Here is an 11,942-nt window from a genome sequence, read left to right on the forward strand (position 1 = left end):
AGAAAGAACCTCTGGGTCCAATTGAAATACAGGATGGAAATGTTTATGGCACGGAAGCAGGGATGTTCATGATAGGAAGAACATAGCAAAACTGCCTTAAAGTGTAGGGATGTGATCAGGGAAGCTATGGCAGAGCTGGAAATAAGAGAAGTGAGGAATAGCAAGAAGACAATCTGCAGTTACATCTGTCAGAAAAGGAAAAGGAAAAGAAAAATTCTACCTCCTCAACAAATGAGACAGGGTATCTGGTGACAAGTGATATGGAGAAGACTGAGGTGCTTCACTTTTTCTAAATTTTTTTTCTCAGCAATTGTTCTTCCCCACTCTCCTGAGTTCCTGAATCTAAAGGTGGGGAATGGAGAATCTTCTTCCTTGACCTGCTGATCATGCTTCATTCAAATGAATGGGCATTCTGGGCTGCAAGCACACACTGTTGGCTCATGTCCAATTTTATACCCACCAGTATCCCCAAGTTCCTCTCCAAAGACCTGCCATCAATTCATTCATCACCCGATCTGTGGGCGATCCTGTGGACTGCCCCGATCAAGTGCAGGACCTCACATATAACATTGTTGAACTCCATGGAGTTCACATGGATCCACTTCTCAAGCCTGCCAAGGCCTCTCGGGATGCCACCCCTTCCCTGAAACTTGTCAACTGCAACACTCAGCTTTGTGCCACTTGAAAACCTGCTGAGGGTGCACCCAGTCCAAGGTCTGTGTTATTAATACAGATATGGAGCAATACCAGCCCCAGTATGGGAAGTGGAAGGTGTCCCTGTCCATGACAGGAGCATTGGACTACATGATCTTTCAAAGTCCCTTCCTGCACAAACAATTCTACAACTCTATGTTTCTATTAAATTTTTGTCAAGTACTTGAACAGTCAATATTTTATCTATGGAGAAAAATCCCTGCTGTGAGGGACATATGCTTAACACTAAAAGCATGGTAACTATGTATCATAAACAGAAAGCAGGAAATAAAATTTATTACATCTCTGTTCAGAATGGTTGCCTGCAGTCCTTTCTATGTGATGCTGAACCAGATCCATTAAACATTTTGTGGCTTATGTGTTTGTTTAAATTATTATTATTATTTCTTTTATTTATTTTTATAAATATTATAATCTGTGGAGCCTTATCTTGAGATACCTGTTCTATACCTGTCCTATCTAGTCCTCTCTGTTCTATAGCAAGCAAATCTTCAGCAAGTAATTATTAGTTTTCATAAGAGTTTGATTCTGGAGTCTTCATTCAGCTGTATTTTCCCTCTTCAAGGCTGTCAGCAAATTATTACAATGTTTTTTTAAGATTATGTTGTATTATCCTCACTTTACTAAGGAACTTGGTCACCCATATTAGGCAGCTTGTACAAAAGTGCTGACCAGTTTTTACGTCTTATGTAAGAAGCTAAGATGACTTTTTTTTTTTTCCAGTTTTCTTTACACTTTCCCAGCACTTTAATTCAAAGCAAAGCTCCCACTGACTTCATTTTTGACTATCAACATTTTGGAGCATTGCAAGTTGAACTTTATCCATCTGAAACACATAAATCTGTTTTTTTTTTCAGTACACAGTACGTAAATGAGGTAGGGATCTTGTGGGAAATACTATGTGATCATGTAAGTAAAAACTATCTCTGGACAGTTACATATGCCAGGGTGATTTAAGGTTGCATATTGTCTTGTCTGGTACATTCTATCCTTTTTTTTTTTTTTTCCCCTTTGCATCCTACCATAATTGTGATGTATTTTTGTTTGACTAGTTATGGCAGGGTCTGAAGTAGTGTGGAGGGTGCTGTTATTATTTGGAGATCTTTCTTTTATTTTTTGACAGCAATTTCCTGTTATCTGTTAATTTTGTGGTCATTTTCTGAGTGGGATTTTCAAAAATACTTAAGCAAGAAATTCAGGTAAGTGATAGACACTAAAAAGCAGTCAATTGTTTGCTGCCTCCTCCTAGGAAAACCTTCTAATTCACTCTGCTTTCCAGGAGATTTTGACAGGTTGAACAACACATTTTATTTTTCTTCTTTCTGTTGTTCATATTTGCTGCTTTGATTTATCCTCTGGAGTGAGGGTTTCTTCTGTCTTTTTTGTTCTTTCCATATTTCAGAAGATTGTTCTTTCCTTTCTTACTGATTATAGGAAAATACAGAGGTCTTCCTTATTAATTTAATGCAAAATTCCTTGATGGTACTTTAGCCTGGAAGAAGCATTTGGAGAAAAAATATCTTGCTTTCTCCACAAAGACAATATTCAATAAGAGTAGTGAGTATAGGCTGTGCTAAGTGAAGCATGCTGACTCCCCATAGTATTTGCCTGATAATACCTAAGACATCTGACCATGTGTGAACTTAAAAGGAGTTTTATAAAAGGCAGAGTTTATAGATGCTTTCAGGAGAATGAGCGTGAAGTACATATGATATCTGGACATCACACTTGGTAAAAATGAAGTCTAAGGTATATGAGATAAATGTTTTAATACCTCTTATTTTTATGACTGCAGTAGTTTGAGCTTCAGCACAAGCAGAACAAGCCTTTCTTTAATTTCAACAATAATTCCTAAATTACTTGAGGTAAACTTAAAGAAACCCCAAAAGCATAACAGCATCACAAATTTTAAAATGTAGAGAGAATGATCACTCTGAGCAAGTGCAGCAAAGGGGTGTTTATTCAATGCAATCAAGCATTTTAATAGGAAGTGGTGCATGAGCTATCTATACTGTAATTCCAATTCTTACAAGAGGAAATAGTTTCTTCTGAAAAAAAATTATTCATTAGAAAAAAAATCATAAAAAAAACATTTTGGAAAACAGTAGGATTTGCTTTTTTGTCTTTCAATGACTCAGTCAATAGAGATGTCAAATTTAATTTATCTCATCATTCATGTACCACCTGGGGTTAGGAGAATTCAATCAACAAAAGTGGAAGAGATGGTGAAGGTGAGGGTTATTCTACGATATAAAATAAACAAAAAAACCAGTTATACTTCAGAGACATGATGTGAAATCATTACTTTTTTTTTTCTTTTTATGAAAACATAAATACAGAGAGAGGGTCTGCACAGATGTTTAATTAGGATTGGTCTGAGATAGTCTAGAAATTGATCACCACCTCAGTCATAAAGGATTGTTCTGGAAGAGATATTCTGTGCATTTTGGAGAACCAATTCATGTAGGCTCATTTCCTGCAGAGCCAAAGAGCCCTGTATTGATCACCTTGGACTACCATTGCTGCTATAAGGAAATAGAAATCAAATCTTTTGTATAAACCAAATTGGCGTTGATAATGAACTACACTTACATTTTTAATGTGTTACAGAATAAGCAACATTGGTGCTAAGACAGTGTTGTCTTGACCATTTGGAAATTACATAACTTTGAAGAGACCTGGATACATTGCCAAAGAAGTACTGGGAAGGATCATTTTCTGTATTCTCTGATCATTAATAGAGGAACGGAGTGTATTGAAGCAAATACAGATTCACCTGTGCTTGTATGAATTCAAAATCTGTTCTTTTTGTCTGATTCAAAAAATACCAGGGAAAACATTTGCAATTTGGCTTAATTAATAGCCAGGAAAAATCATTAGTCTTTAGATTCCTTATAGGTTTCATTTTGATACTCTTACATGGAAGCTAACCTCTAGTTAGGGCAAAATATTTTTTCCATGTGCATGTTCCAGAGATAGAACAAAACAAGGCTACTTTACCCAACCATCTTGGTACTCCTTAGTACTTGGTAACATTTAGTTTAAATGAAAAATTTAATTTGAAGTTAATATATTATTTTTTCCCAAGTGAAATAATAAAATAATCATACTTTTTCCCGATTTTTTTTTTGTCCAGAATTATTCTGGTTTTAAGGGGAAAAAGAAGGCAGAATTAATAATTTGGGAATTAGAACTTCAGGGTTTAGTCCAAAAAACATACAAACATATAAAAGGCATTCAGATTTTAAACAGATTTGTATTTAATAATAATTAGATTGAGTACAAGAAATTCTAAAAGGCATATAATTCATAACTTCAATGTTCCTCAGAATTTTCCAAGGTGATTGGAATGAATGTTTTTTCTTCCCAGTCTAAAATACCTACATCTGGAATTCCAAAACACTATTACTGGCCTCGAATTATCTCATCTTATCTTGTCTGACATGAGGCCTTGAAAAGCTATATTCCACCACATTTCATTAACATGATGTTTCTTTTTTCTTCCCACAGAATTATGTGCACTCATGTCACCAGGCCAATGATCCCCATTGACTAAATGAAAATGTGATATAAATATGGTTCAATGTAAAGTAATGACTTTACAGCATCATGAATAATTGTACCTATTTTGTGAAATTGAAAATACAGATTTCCAGAGATGATCCTGCAATGCAAATAAGAATGGATAGAAAGAAATTTGATGATCGTGGCTCAGGGGATATTAGCAAGACATGCTGGCCCTTAAAGGATTATGAAAGTAGAAATCAGGTCAAGAAGTTGCAGCCTGATGTGAAGGTTCCTGTAGCTTTCTCTTAAGAGATATTCAAAAATGATCTTGAACTGCTCCATACAATTTTAACAATAATTTCTTAGTGTAACTGACAATGTAATGTTTCTTTTAAGAAACTCTGGCAATTCATACACTCCAAATAGGAGCCTGCAGGGTTTTGTTTCCATGTTAGCAACTTTGGAGATGACAAACATATATAATTGATCAGTTCCTGAAATATATGTCTGATTGAAGTAACTATTCCTGGCACAGCAGAACTGCAGACAAAGTTTAGTGCTGCCTGTACATTGAATGACTGGAATGTATTTGCCATATACAATATGTTGCTAAAAAAATAATTTCTTGGATCTTGGTATTCTGTCAATAATCTATTCTCAAGCATCCATACTGCTAAAAAAAAAATGCAGATTGCATTCCAGCATGTGTATAGTACGCACTTTTTTTGAACTTGGAAATTTTTAAAAAGGGAAAAAGTGATAAAGGGCTCTTAAGAGATTGCAATTCCTTAAACTTGCATTTCTTCCTGATGCCTATGGATCAGCAGCTATAACAAAACCTAAAGGCAGTCAGTTGTGGACTTAACAGAATTTATTACAGGTAGGCAGAATTGATAAGGCTTTTTCTTTCTCTCAGTGAAATGAATGATAAGAACAGATGAAATTCTGATAAGAATTTACTGAACTGAAGGCAGAATGAATGTTGCTTGCAAATAAGTGGTTCTGTTTAGCCCCCAGAATATTAGTATTCCATACTGTAGAATATAATCAGGGATGCCTGTGATTTTATGTGCACCTTTCACCATTTCAGAGAAATTATCAATAAAAATGGTACTTAAATAATAGAGTGATCTAGCACTCTTAAGCAACACCAAAGAAACCATTTTGATTACTTGACTTGTTCTCTCTATATTGGGCAATAGATATTACAACATGTCTGTAAATAAAGCAAATATTAAAGGACAAATAAATCAAGTTTTAAAACAAGTTTGTTGACATAGATACTGTAAAAGATTGCCATGAAGTTGATCCTGTGCCTAATCTGTTAGCGTATTAAATATGCACTTATTTCAGCCTAAAAATTTATTAGTTATGTTTTTGTGACATCATGCTCTTACTATATAAGATGCTCCCTTGGCTATTCTGTATTCTACATGTAGTTTACTCCTGTCCAGGCAAACTTTAATGCTTCCTTAAGTATAAAGACTTCAATTTTTCACTGGAAGCTGTAATTTCCACACTTTTAAATCGATAAGAATGTTTCTCCAAACTGCCTTAAGCCCCTGACAACTTCTATGAATTATAAACACAATATCTGAGTAGGAGTTCTGTAAAAGAACTGATATATACATGCAATATTTATTATTTTAAAAAATAGAGGTTTTTATTATTATTCTTATTTGTGACATTGGCTTGTAGCTTGCAGTAGATTTTGAAGTTATTCAGATTATTTCATTCAAAAATATGGTCCATGGTTTTGGTGCTTAGAAACACAGTTTTGACTTCAGTGACATTGAAAAGCAAACTGTGGGGGTGAGGTGGTGTTGCATTTTCTTCTGACTCCTCAGGTAATCCAGGATTAGTGGTCTGATTATTGTGTCATTTAAATATCCTATTTCCTACAACTAGAATTTTTTTAGATAATGTGAAATAGGTATTTGGCATGATTAAGTACCTGGGACCCAAATAGATAACCATCAGAGAAATATACAATCCTTATTCTTAATCACATTGTCAATTACCCACTCCTCCATTGATTTCAGTGTTCACAGTGCATTTTGAAAAAGAAATGAAAGCTATTTAATTTTAATAGTGTAGCCTTTTTAAAACTTAACTATACTGTATCAGTATTATTGTTTTAACCAACTAATCTTATGAATGCATTAAAAAATATCCTTTTAAGATATCTAAGTTAAGATCTATTTTCAATAATTCCACGCTGATTTGGACCAATTTCCTTCCTTTAATTATTAAGTACACTATCAGCACTTTTGTATAATTCATGCCAGCTAACATGGTCTCATCTTCTTTTAGTACTTGAGTCCTACTTGTTATTTTTCAAAAGATTGACGTGTGGTTGATAGATTGGTAGTTACTTGCTTGAAACTTTTACTTTTCCTTGACACAGAATCAACTTTGTTCCATGGCCCTTGAATTTCTAGTACTTCAAGGCTTGAAGCAGGACATCAGCAGACCCTACTTTGCCATGGATAATTTTTTAAAACTGCTGATTTAAAATTGTGCATCATGATTACTTTTGTTTATCAATCTCTTTAGTTTATATCTTCTATGGAAAATATTTCTTCATAAACTAAGAAAAGTGAACTTTTCATTTAGCTTCTAGGAACTAAATTAAATTGGTCTAAATCTTTCAAGTTGCTGACATCACAATTATTTTAATGAAATTTTTATTCCTAAGCAGTCTGTACAGAATTGCTCAATAGATAATTTTGCTTCTAGAATGCCTTCCATGACTCCCTCCTGGGATTTTCTTTTAATATTACGTCAGTTGTAATTGGAAATCTGCTTCCTTTTTTTTCTCTAGACATTATTCTCTGCTATTTTGGCAACCAACATGAAAATTAAACTTGATGCAGAAAAAAAATTTTAGAAAATTTACTTCAAAATGTACAGGTAAAAACTCCCTGTTCATTAGGTGTAAATATTTTCTTTCCTGATTCCTGTTGGTTTATTATGGGTTTTCTTTTGCCAGACTGCATTTGTCTACATATTGCCTTTACAGCTTAACATGTACTCAGGTCTTCAATTCAGAAATAATAATCCACTTATAAGATTATGAAAGAGCAGAACTCAGTGCAGTGTCATTGTGCATGACTTCATAGGTGTAAAGGACTGTGAAGAGTCACAGGAGAGTCTTCAGAAATCAAATTTGCAAAGTAGTGACAATGTTCCTACTCTGCACACTGCTGAGTACTATGCAAGACAATACAAAGATCCTGCTCAAAAAATTGTAACATTCTTGTGTCATCCTCCTCTGAAATAGAATCTGAAATGTAAAAGGCTTACATGCAGCTTGCTGAGTGGGTGTATCCTTCTTCTGTCATCACTGGTGTGTCACTTAACAGAACTTTTTTTCACAGAAAACCTTTCTTTATGGAGAATTCAGCCTCTGCTGCCAAAGGGGGTGAATTTTATTTTCTGAATTTGCTCTTGGACAGGACTGTCAGGCAGCTTGGAAGGTGATCTGACTCTCCTTCTATTTCTTCCACGGCTTCCTCTCAAATAGAAACAACTTCAGCAGCATCTTTTGACATATGATTTTCAGAGCCTTAAGAGAGTATTCAATGGAACTTTTTCCAAAAGTTAAGCTTTTCCTATGTAAGCCTACTTAAATTACTGTGTTCACAAATTACCTGCTCAGTCCAATAAGCTAAAAATGTTCTGACCATTTCTTTATTTTTTTTTCTTCAGGTATTTCTTAAATACTAATGGAGTTTTTAAGCTACAAAATCAATAAAAAATGTTCATTCTTGAAATTATGATGTTTCTTAGCAATATAAAATAATTGGATCATACAGTCCATTTATAAACCTGGCTAATGCCGAAGTGACTGTCAATGCACCAATGGCAATGAAGTAATTATAGGGAAGTACAGTTACCCCAGCCAGGAAATCACTGGATGTAAGTCTTTCTTAAAGGAAAAAAGAGTCTTTAAGAGCACTGTGTTTAGTGTTGTACACTTGTGAAACAGTGTTTTCCTCAAACATTATTTTAATTCTCTTTAATTGCTCAAATGTTTAAGTCATGTGGTTTAAAACACTAATTTTATTCAGGCATGGTTTTTTGAAGAATTTCTTGGCTTCAAGGCTATATCTCCAGGGCTGGTATGTATGATTATGGGGACCCTGGAGACCAGACTAAGTAACACAGTTCCCAGGTGCTGGCACTGACCGTTTATCATATATGTTAATTCTATACATTAAAAAGTGAAATACTTAAAATATTTCTTCTGGGAACAATTTTAAAAGAACGAGGGCGAACTTGGATTTTTTTGTTTGTTTGGTTGGTTGGTTGGTTGGTTGGTTGGTTGGTTGGTTGGTTTGGTTTGGTTGGTTTTTGTTTTCTTTTTGTTTGTTTGGTTGTTTTTTTGTTCATTTGTGAGTTTTTTTAACAAATTAATAGGATATTGATGTTTCAATATTTCAGTCATTCTTGCAGTTTCCATGGCTGAAAATAAATATATGGAGGTTAAATTGAGAAAATATGTCATCCCTATTCCTTCTTGGAACATTTTTGTTTTCTTTCTTTTTTATTCTGACATTGTTAGGCAAAATTTGGGTAGAGATAATTCATGCTGAAGCTGAAACTATTCACAACTCAGTGTTGTAACCTACACTGTTTAATTCTGGCTGAGTTTAGAACCAGGATGTAGAGAAATATGTTCTGCCCCACAATAGCAACTTGAGTTTGAAGCATTTCAAGAAGAGTTCAAGAGAGATTAGCCAAGGATTATGGATCTGATTGTCATGTATCTTTATTAAGAGGCAAGTATTTTTTGTGTGTTCAACTATTTTGGGACTGTTGAAAATCAGAAAAGGAGTTTTGAGTGGGAGTAAGGAAGACCGCATTCCTAGAGAATGCCACTTCAAATCATTCCATTGTTGGTATCACCTTGACATAGACTGTTGTAATGCACATTTATGGTTTTGTGTTGCACTGAGGATGGTTTGTTGCGTTTCCCCTCTCGGTTTGTATCGTGGTTCTCCCCTTCCCTTAACCCCTCCCTTTCCCCCTGGCCAGCCCTGAGTGGCTGTGATCTGGTGTTCCTCTGCCCCTGAGATGGGGTTGAAAATACCCCGTGTTTGCCATGCTCTCTGTCTCTTCTCCCCAGAACTCTTCAGGACAATAAATTTGGATCATCCCAGGAAGGAGAGCCTCCTCTAATCTTTTGCCTTTGTCCATGTTGGATAAAAAATCCCCTCTCTCTCTGACCCCAAGATAGCCAAGGCAGGTCAGACAGACCAGGGAAAATCTGGCAGTTGGAGCCCAACGTGGGGCTCGAACCCAGGACCCTGAGATTAAGAGTCTCATACTCTCCTGACTAAACTAGCCGGGCTGATGCCCCCAATTTAGGGGGCGGAAGAACCCCAGATCACAGCCACTCAGGGCTGGCCAGAGGGAAGAGGGAGGGGTGAAGGGAAGGGGAGAACCACGCAACAAACCAAGAGGGGAAACAGAACAAACCGTCTTCAGTGCAACACAAAACTGTAAATGTGCATTACAGCAATAGACATTCACATAAATTGCAGAAAATGGAAGATAAGTTTAGCTCCTTGAACATAGCCAGGACTTCAATCAAACATCAAAGGATCCTTAAAGTTCGGGTGGGCTACTTAGGGGTAAATCTGAAAAGGTGTTTAAACACTGATTTATGCAGAGATGAAAGTCTTATGAAGAACTTGAGAGTCATAAACTTGAATTTAAGTGGTAAAGAGAAAAATATCCCATAATAGTGTTTTTAGTGGTGGAAATTTTTTTTGTTGTTGTTTTGTGGTTTTTGTTGTTATTGTTTGTTTGGGGTTTTTTGTGCGTGTGCGGTGGTGGCTTTGAGGTTTGTTTTTGTTGGTTTTTTTTGTTTTGGTTTGGGCTTTTTACTGTTATTTTAGTGTTTTGGTTTGTTTTGGTCTTTTTCCTGTGGAATGTTGGTTTGCTTTATCATTTGGATGTGAATTGAATGACACTAGGTGAAGAGGCAGTCATGATTGTAAAGCATGGTGTTTTGTCCACTGCCAGTGTTTGTAGATGAGCTGGTAGATACTAAAGGCTATTTTGCTGACTTTCTACCTTCAAACTTGTGATAAGTTTGGTATGAGAAAGCTGAAATTCCATAACTAGATACTATTATTTGAATGATTTTTTTCATCATATTAACATTCTCTTTACACTGCAGGATTATCTATCTTTGCTTCCTATTTTTGTGCTGATGGGTTTAAGCTAGCCACTACCAGTTGACCTCTGAGAATTTTTTTTTTTTTTAAACTAGGAAGACTTAAAAATCACAGAAATATAAGACTGAAAAGGATAACACAAGGTCACTGCAACAGACTGAAAACTGTTTGGGAGATCTACCAAAAAAAATAATGATGAATTAATTCATAAATAGTAATGATCTAAATATAAAATTGTATAAAGACCATGTTTTATCTGCTAGCAGAAAATTTGTTTGATAAATTTGGATGTTGCATCTCTGTGAAAGTGACGAAAGTGGTCTCAAAAAATCCAATATATAATGCTAACAGAAATATTTCACTTTAATTTTTGGGTTTCTTGCCTGAGTAGTGGAGCCACCATATTCAGGAATTTATCAGCCATACATTGGTCAGAATACATAAGGAAGTAAGCTGAGAAAAGCAATGTTTTGAGATCTTGCCAATCTTAAATTGAAATTAGTGGGTTTTATCCTTGCCAGTCTTTCCTAATTTGAAATTTATGGCTGTATCATTTGCTTGCTGACTTATTTGATAATATTCCTCAATGAAAACAAACAAAAAAAACTGTGCGCATCCATGACTACTTCTTTGTTTAAATTCTATTTTCTTTTTCCTTTTGTAAGAAGCAACCATAACTGTTTCTGTGGAACACTTGAAAATATCTACAGAAAAAAATTATCTCTGAATCAGTCATATAAGGATATACCATAACCACTTGCTTGTGGAAAAGAACAATATGTTTTCAAATCACTTTTAATTCATTATGTATTTAATGAAAAAAATCAGCTAAGAGAGATTCTCAAAACAAAAAGATAAAAGTTTTTTTTAAAACATTTTGCTAAGTATTTTAGCATTTTTGGCTATCTCTGTTGCTGATGTAGTTTAAACACTATTTCTAAAGAACTGCATATCCTCATATAATTTTCAATAGTCAGTTACCTTTGTACAATAATCCTATAAGAACCTAGGTAAGTTTGGTAGACCTATTTAGGAATTTCCCTAACTTTCACTCCTTATTTTCTGCCTACAATCATAAAAAATTATTGAATATATATCCAATTTAATGACAACTTTGGCTAATCCCTTAAAAAAGCTTAAATACTTCAGAAGGATAAATTTAACAATATTAATTATTAAACAGGATCATCCTTCATTAATAGAAATTAAATTAATATTCTCCTGGAAAGATGTGAAAAATCAGAAACAACATACTTTAAGAGAAGCTTGCAGAAATGGAATGTTCTTCAATGACGTTGAAATGCAAGAAAATATAAATCACAAGCTGCATTTTGCCCCTAGGAATGTTAAAAAATTATGATTATTAACTGCAATGACTTTTCCCACTCAGGGTTCCATTTGGCAACCCTTTCATGATTGCTTAATTAATAAAATCACATTTATAAGAATAGTGCAGCTCCTTAATCCAGTCCAAATGTCTGATTACTTTTGAAATCAAATTGCAGTTTAATTTCAGAAATAGTTGGTATAATG

The 11,942-nt window shown here is 34.7% G+C and overlaps 1 non-coding gene across 1 annotated transcript; it reads right to left on the reverse strand.

The window, feature by feature from the left end:
* Positions 1-9,504: 9,504 nt before the first annotated feature.
* On the reverse strand, positions 9,505-9,577 carry TRNAK-CUU (transfer RNA lysine (anticodon CUU)). Its single transcript has one exon. It is a non-coding gene; the product is annotated as a tRNA-Lys (tRNA).
* Positions 9,578-11,942: the final 2,365 nt, after the last annotated feature.

Source organism: Cinclus cinclus, chromosome 2 (assembly GCF_963662255.1).
Source record: "Cinclus cinclus chromosome 2, bCinCin1.1, whole genome shotgun sequence".
In the NCBI taxonomy this organism is placed as follows: Eukaryota; Metazoa; Chordata; class Aves; order Passeriformes; family Cinclidae; genus Cinclus; species Cinclus cinclus.